Genomic DNA, 8,288 nt, shown 5'->3' with positions numbered 1-8,288 from the left:
GTACACTATTCTACTACTAAAACACAATATTATAACTACAAGGGCATAAATTGCCCACACGAGAACAAATTACTTAAACAAAATACTTAATCAACAAAGGCATAGGTTGCCTACAAAATATGTTCGGGTGGCACCCACGGCCACCAAAGTACATAAAACCTCATCCGTATACGGATGGCACAAAAGTAGTCAATAACAAAAGCGATAGAAAATTATACTACTAGTTCAACAACAAAAAGTAAGATCAAAGTATTATAAAACTAAACATAAACTAAATAAACAACAACAAAAGTCAACACTGGATATCCTCAATCCTCCTGATCATCCTGCTCCATGCCATCTCCTTCCTCATCCTCCTCTCTGAAAAATGGCCTCTCCGTAGGCCATGCACAATGAGCCTCATAATCCTCATTAGTAGGAAAAAAGGGAACATCCGCCGGATTGACTTGGTGGCGATAGAGTTTGCAGAGAGAATCATGAATCATAGCCTGCGATCTTCTGTTGGCATCAAAATACGCCAAATTGTACCTGCAAGCTAACTCCTCATTATACCTACCACCAGCAGGAGGAGCCATGTTCTGTGGCTGAGGATGCTGCTGGACACCTAGCTTAGGAGAGCAATGCCTGTGCACATAGCCGGTGTCCACAACACTAGTAGATTTCATGCTTGCCACATCAGGAAACTCCACACCTGCTTTCTTGCAAAGTCCCATTATCAAACTTGGAAAACCAAGCTGAGCAGAAGGCTTCGTCCCTGATTTGGTACCACTTGTAGCCACGATCCTAATCTCCTCTGAAATGATTTGAGCTACATCCACCTCTCCACCTGTCATAATCCAAAACAACAGACAAGACATGTCAATGGTCAGGTCAGAAGTGTGGCTTCTCGGCATGACGTTGTTCAGGAGGAAAACTGTATACAGCTGCGCCATTTGGGTCATATTCTTCCTGTCCATCTTTTGGATATACCCGGAAGGGTTAAGAGTGAACCCTCTGTGCTCAAAGGATAACACATCCGCAATCTCCTGCATATCCCAAGATCTTGCAGCCTTTTTCCTTGCATAAGCACACTTCTCACCTGAAGCTAGAGGTGAAGGTCTTCCCAAAAAAATGTTAACGACATCCCTTGAAAAAGAAATTGCCCTACCTCTCACAAAAGAAGTGTACGTGTATACCATTCCCTCAATCGGAACCGCATTAGCATAGAACTCACGCACGATATCCGCATTGATTTGAGTATCAGGAGAGATCAAGTCTTCCCACTTGCGTTCCGCAATGTTCTCCAGAAACTGATGAAAGTTACCTCTTTGTGGGAGATCAAACACCTTTTCAGGCCAAATCTTTCGACCAACCAACTTCTCAAACCTTGCCTGTTGTACTAGACCTAGGAACCTATGTGAATCGAAGGGTGGTTGTGGAGCAGTGCCTGAGCTTGAACCAGTCAATTGCCTAGCTCGCTTTCCCCGATCACTTCTTGACGACATCTACAAAAAATACAACACAACATCGAACAAACATCGTCAAACAGCATTTATAGAATATAACATATCCATCTGTAGCATTGCACAAGGCCCTAAACCATTGCACAACACACAGATAACAGAACTGAGATTCTGCACTCAGCAGGGTCCGCTCAGCGGAGGGGTCCCGCTCAGCGGACCTGCGCAGAAAATCAAAAATTCTGCAGAACACAGGTCTGCACTAGGAACAACCATGGGGTTTCAAACCCCTTTCCAGCACAAGTAAGCACGCAAACAAACAATGAAAGAACGAATATTAACATGCAATTGATGAAACCCTAAAATTTAAAATCTAATCTAACCTAAATCTAAAACATAAACAGAATTTCTTACTAAAGTCAAACATAAAACACACTCTAATCTTAATTCTACTACTAAATCACACTAATTTCTAAGAAGAAACATATCTATGCAACCCTACTATACTTTAAACACAAGATTGCAACATTAAACACCACATACCTTGTCTGGAACTGAAGAAAAGTAAAGTACAACACTTGATTGAAAAGAAATTGAGACTTGAAGGTTTGAAAATGGTGGAGATGGAGAAGAAAGCAAGTGGAGGCAAGAGAGTTTCACAAGTGTGGTGAGTTAGGGTTCTGAACCCGCTCAGCCACAGACTTCTTTCTTAAGTGGGCCTTTGGACCGGTTTGGTCCATTGGGCCCTTTTTTATTTTTCTGGTTTTTCTGAGCGGATGACAGAAAACTGAGTTTTTCTGGTTTTTTTGAGCGGATGACAGAAAACTGAGTTTTTTTGGTTTTTTCTCAGACTGTCCCACTCGATTCTTTCTCCATCGACTTTTCAAATGTCCCAAAACACTTAAAACAAAAAATACTTACAATGTTGGGGTGCCTCCCAACTAGCGCTTTGTTTAACGTCGGTTAGCTCGACGGTCCGAGGCGGCTTTACGAATCAAAAATCGGAACGGATTCCGAACTTCGATCGACTTCACCACCAAGATAAGGCTTGAGTCTTTGACCATTCACAGTCCAACTTTCATTTGTTGTCGGATTTTCTAGCACAACCGCTCCATAGTCTTTTACTTCCTTGATTCGGAACGGACCCGACCACTTCGACTTCAATTTGCCTGGAAACAACTTCAACCTTGAATTGAACAATAGAACCATTTGGCCTTCCTTGAACTTCTTCTCCACAATATTTTTATCATGATAACCTTTCACCTTTTCCTTGTATATTTTGTTGGATTCATAGGCTTGTAACCGCAATTCTTCCATCTCAAGCAATTGTAATTTTCTCTTTTCACCACTTGCTTTTGGATCAAAGTTAAGCAACTTCAAGGCCCAAAATGCCTTATGCTCCAATTCCACGGGTAAATGACAACTTTTGCCGTAAACCATTTGAAACAGAGTCAAACCAATCGGTGCATTGAATGTCGTACGGTAAGCCCATAAAGCATCATCCAACTTGTGAGACCAATCCTTCCTTGATGAAGAAACTGTTTTTTCCAAGATTCTTTTGATTTCTCGGTTGGACACTTCCGCTTGACCATTAGCTTGCGGATGGTAGGCCGTTGTTACTTTGTGCTTCACACCATATTGTTCCAATATTTTCTCAAGTTGAGTGTTGCAAAAATGTGAGCCACCATCACTAATGAGAATCCTTGGTGTTCCAAACCTTGTGAAAATGTTTTTCTTCAAGAATTTGATTACGGTATTTCCATCCGCCTTCGGACACGCTATTGCTTCCACCCATTTTGAAACGTAATCAACCGCAACCAAAATGTACTCGCAACCAAAAGATGAAGGAAATGGTCCTACAAAGTCTATTCCCCAACAATCAAATACTTCCACTTCTAACATGTTTGTTAATGGCATCTCATTTCTCTTGTTCACTCCACCACTTCTTTGACAATTGTCACAACTTTGTGCATGCAAGTAAGCATCTTTGAATAACGTTGGCCAATAGAACCCGAATTGGAGAACTTTTGCCGCCGTTCTTTGTCCACCATAGTGTCCACCATAAGGTAAGTTATGAAAATGCCACAAGATTCTCATTGCTTCTTCCCTTGTCACACATCTCCTTAACACACCATCCACACCAATTTTGAACAAGTAAGGATCATCCCACACATAAAATTTGGCATCATGAAGGAACTTCTTTCTTGCACTTTTACTCCAATCTTCCGGTATCCATCCCGATGCCTTGTGATTAGCCATGTCAGCAAACCACGGTCTTTCTTCTACCATGAACAACTTTTCATCAGGGAATGATTCCAAAACCTCTTCTTCTTTGTTTGTTACCTCCTCATTCACTAATCTTGACAAATGATCCGCTACCAAGTTTTCTGCTCCTTTCTTGTCTTTAATCTCTAAGTGGAATTCTTGTAACAACAATATCCACCTAATGAGCCTTTGCTTTGAATCCGGCTTGGTAAGCAAATACTTTATCGTTGCATGGTCAGTTGTTGCATAATTAACTTGTGCTTCATTAAGAACCTTACTAGCATAATGTATAGCATGAAAAATTTTTCCTTTTCTTTGACCCAACACCGCTCCTACCGCATAATCACTAGCGTCACACATGAGTTTAAAGTCAAGTTTCCAATCAGGCGCTATGATTATGGGTGCGGTGGTCAATCTTTGTTTTAATTCATTAAAAGCTAAAAGACATGCATTATCAAAAATAAAAGGCTTATCTTTGTTGAGCAAATTGCTCAAAGGCTTTGCAATCTTTGAGAAGTCCTTGATGAACCTTCTATAAAATCCCGCATGGCCTAAGAAGCTTCGAATTCCTTTGACATTTGTTGGTGGTGGCAACTTTTCAATTACCTCCACTTTTGCTCGATCAACTTCAATTCCTTTGGAAGAGACTTTGTGACCAAGAACTATGCCTTCGGTAACCATGAAATTGCATTTTTCCCAATTGAGGACCAAGTTGGTTTCAACATATCTTTTCAACACGGCATCCAAATTTTTCAAACAAAGATCAAATGAAGCTCCAAAAACGGAGAAGTCATCCATGAAAACTTCCATTGTCTTTTCTATGAAGTCCGAGAAAATAGCTTGCATACATCTTTGGAAAGTGGCCGGTGCATTACACAATCCAAACGTCATTCGCCTATAAGCAAAAATTCCAAAAGGACAAGTGAACGTCATTTTCTCTTGATCTTCCGGATTGACCGAAATTTGGTTGTACCCGGAGTAGCCATCCAAGAAACAATAGAACTCTTGACCCGATAACCTTTCCAACATTTGGTCCATAAAAGGTAAAGGGAAGTGATCTTTCCTAGTAGCTTGGTTAAGCTTTCGGTAGTCAATGCACATCCTCCACCCCGTAACGGTCCTTGTCGGAATCAATTCATTCTTGTCCTTAGTGATCACGGTCATTCCTCCTTTCTTCGGTACCACTTGGACTGGACTCACCCATGCACTATCGGAAGTAGGATAAATCATTCCGGCCTCCAATAGCTTTACCACTTCCTTCCTTACAACTTCTTTCATTGTAGGATTCAACCGGCGTTGAGGTTGAGCGACCGGTTTAAAATCCTCCTCCATCATAATTTTATGCATACAATAGGCCGGACTAATCCCTTTTAAATCGGAAAGAACCCATCCTATTGCTTCCTTGTTAGCTTTCAACACATGAATTAATTTCTCTTCCTCCTTGTTTGACAATGAGCCACTAATTATCACCGGCTTCTTACCACCTTCTTCGAGAAAGACATATTTCAAATGTGATGGTAACATCTTCAATTCTAACTTGGTTTCCTCCACCTTTGGCTCATCTTTCAACTCTTCCATCTTTGCTTCAAAAGGACTTATTTCTTCAAATGCATCAAGATCTCGCAAACACTCTTCAATCTCTTTTTCTTCTTCTTCATTGAGAACATCAAGAGCTTTGGTTAATGTTTTCTCAAGAGGATTAAACACATGAGCTCGACTTTCAACTTGCATGATAACTTCCTCTATAGCATCAATTCTAAAACAATCACTTTTATCATTTGGATGTTTCATTGCTTCTGAGAGATCAAAACACACTTCCTCATCTTGGAACCTCAATTTCATCAAACCATCATCAATGTCTATCATCATCCTTGCCGTCTTTATAAAAGGTCTTCCTAGAATCAATGGGGTATCAACATCTTCCTCCATATCAATGACAACAAAATCAACTGGAAAGAAGAACTTGTCAACTTTCACAAGCAAGTCTTCCGCTATCCCAAAAGGCATAGTTGTAGACTTATCGGCTAATTGAAGTGTCATTCTTGTATCTTTCATATCAACAATGCCCAATCTCTTGACCATGGATAAAGGAATCAAATTGATACTTAAACCCGTGTCAACCAAATCTCTTCCAATATGAATATCGCTAATAGTAACCGGCAAAGTGACTCTTCCCGGATCTCTTTCCTTCCTTGGTAAAGTACTTTGAATGATTGCGCTACATTTAGCATCTAGGACAACCGTTTCGGGCTCAGTGTAACTTCTTTTCTTTGTGAGGATGTCCTTCATAAACTTGGCATATTTTGGCATTTGCTCTAAAGCTTCCCCAAAAGGGATATAAATTTGCAATTGCCGAAATATGTCCAGAAAGCGAGCATATTGCCTCTCATTATCTTTCTTTGAGGGAGCATGAGGGTAAGGTAGATTACGAACGGGAGGACTCATAACTTTCTTCTTTCCTTCTTGAATCTTTCTCTTTTTCTCTCTATTTTTTTCTTTTTCTACCTCACTTTTTTCTTCACTCTCATTTTCAACTAAAACTCCCTCATCTTTCTTTGGTTCTACTTCACTTTCTACCTCTTTCCCCTTTTCTATCCTAACTTCCTCCTACTCAACCTCCTTCTCCACTTCACTTTCAAGAACTCTCCCACTCATAGTTACAACCGCTTTGCAATGCTCCTTAGGATTGGTTTGAGTGTTTGCCGTGAATGATGGTCCGGTTTGCTTCTCGGCTAGTTGTTTCGCAAGTTGGCCAACTTGAGTCTCTAAATTCTTTATTGCCGCTTCATTACTCTTTTGATTCGCCATTGATGCTTGCATGAATTGATTTAGAGTCTCCTCCAACTTTGAAGGCTTGTCTTGAGAAGGTGGTTGTTGTTGATAAGGACTTTGTCTTTGTTGATAATTATCTTGTCTCCACCCTTGGCCATATTGTGGTGCATTAGGCCTTTGTTGGTATCCACCTTGATTTTGGTAAGGAGCTTGTCTTTGTTGATAGCCTCCTTGATTTTGATTTGCCATGTAATTCACTTCATTCACCGGTGGACAATATCCGGTAGGGTGGTCTCCACTACAAAGCTCACACAAAGCAACTTGTTTATTCTTGTTAGGATCTTGTAGCTCTTTGAGTTGTTGTGGTAACCTTGCCATTTGCTTAGTAAGCTCCTCCACTTGTTGAGAAAGAAGTTTATTCTGAGCAAGAATAGCATCATTGGTTCCTAATTCAATAAGCCCCGGTTTCTTTTGAACAACTCCTCGGTTATGTTGTACCTGATGATCATTTCTGGCCATTTTCTCAATTATCTCTATTGCCTCCTCTGCTGTCTTGGCCATCAAGGAACCTCCAGCAGTAGCATCTAACAGAAGCTTAGGTTGTGGTTGTAAGCCATTACGAAAAATGTGAATCTGAGTGAGTTCATCAAATCCATGACTAGGACACTTTCTCAACATTGACTTATACCTTTCCCATGCCTCATTGAGAGTTTCATTCACACCTTGAGAGAACACTGAAATTGCTGTTTTTGCTTCAAGCAACCGTGACTGAGGGAAGAACCTATCAAGAAACTTTTCTTCTAACTCATTCCAATTTGTCATGGTTTAAGTGGGTTGGTCTAGATACCAATCCTTTGCTTTGTCAATCAATGAGTGAGGGAATAATCTCTTAAACACCTGCTCTTCCTCTCTTTCAGGGGCTCCGACTGCTCCGGCAATTTCATAAAAATTTGTCAAGTGTGTATATGGGTCCTCATGATCAAGTCCTGCAAAGGGACTAGCATACAGTAGCTGAAGAATGCCAGTCTTCATTTCAGAATTTCTTGCATTGTTGTCATTTCGTGCAAACTGGGCTGCTCTTCTTGGACTGTTAGAACATGGTGGTCTAGGCGGTGGTGGTGGTGGTGGATCTTGGTCTCCATTCCCTGCCATCTCTTCTTCAATAACTCGTGGCGCTGATGAAGTAGTTGCTTCTTGGGCTAATCTTCGTTCTTTGGCTAGTTTCCTTCTTCTCCTGGTTTTACTGTTCAGTCTCCTTGCGGTTCTTTCAATTTCTGGATCAAAAAGAAACTGATCTGCTGGTACACTCCCATGCATAAACCAGAGCTGAAACACTAACCAAAAAGTGAGGCAAGCCTAGATAATATTAATAATAAGTATACTCAAAACACACAGAAACTATTGCTATGCTTATAATATCTTAACGCCAATCCTGGGCAACGGCGCCATTTTGTTAGAAAGTATATGATAAGTATTTCTAATATCGTTTCCTCAGGGATTGATGCAATATTATCGCCGTTCTACAGCTTAGTGTATTTTGAGTTAAGTTTTGGGTAACAATTTGGTGACATGAAATAATAAATGCATACAAAGTAAGTAAAGAACATAAAATAGGGTTTGAAAATAATTTGAGAAAACTGTGTCAAGATTAGTGTTCATTAGTTTGCTTCATATGTACTCTAATGATCATAAATATGAACCTATTAATGATTAATACAATCACGTATCCTCTCGATACCGTTTATCTCTAAAGTAATATCGTGATTTTTATCATATTCACCGTCAGATGATCTCTCATGCCGACAATCAACA

This window comes from Vicia villosa, unplaced genomic scaffold (genome assembly GCF_029867415.1).
Source record: "Vicia villosa cultivar HV-30 ecotype Madison, WI unplaced genomic scaffold, Vvil1.0 ctg.001926F_1_1, whole genome shotgun sequence".
Taxonomy (NCBI): Eukaryota; Viridiplantae; Streptophyta; class Magnoliopsida; order Fabales; family Fabaceae; genus Vicia; species Vicia villosa.
Note: the sequence above shows the minus strand (reverse complement) of the source record.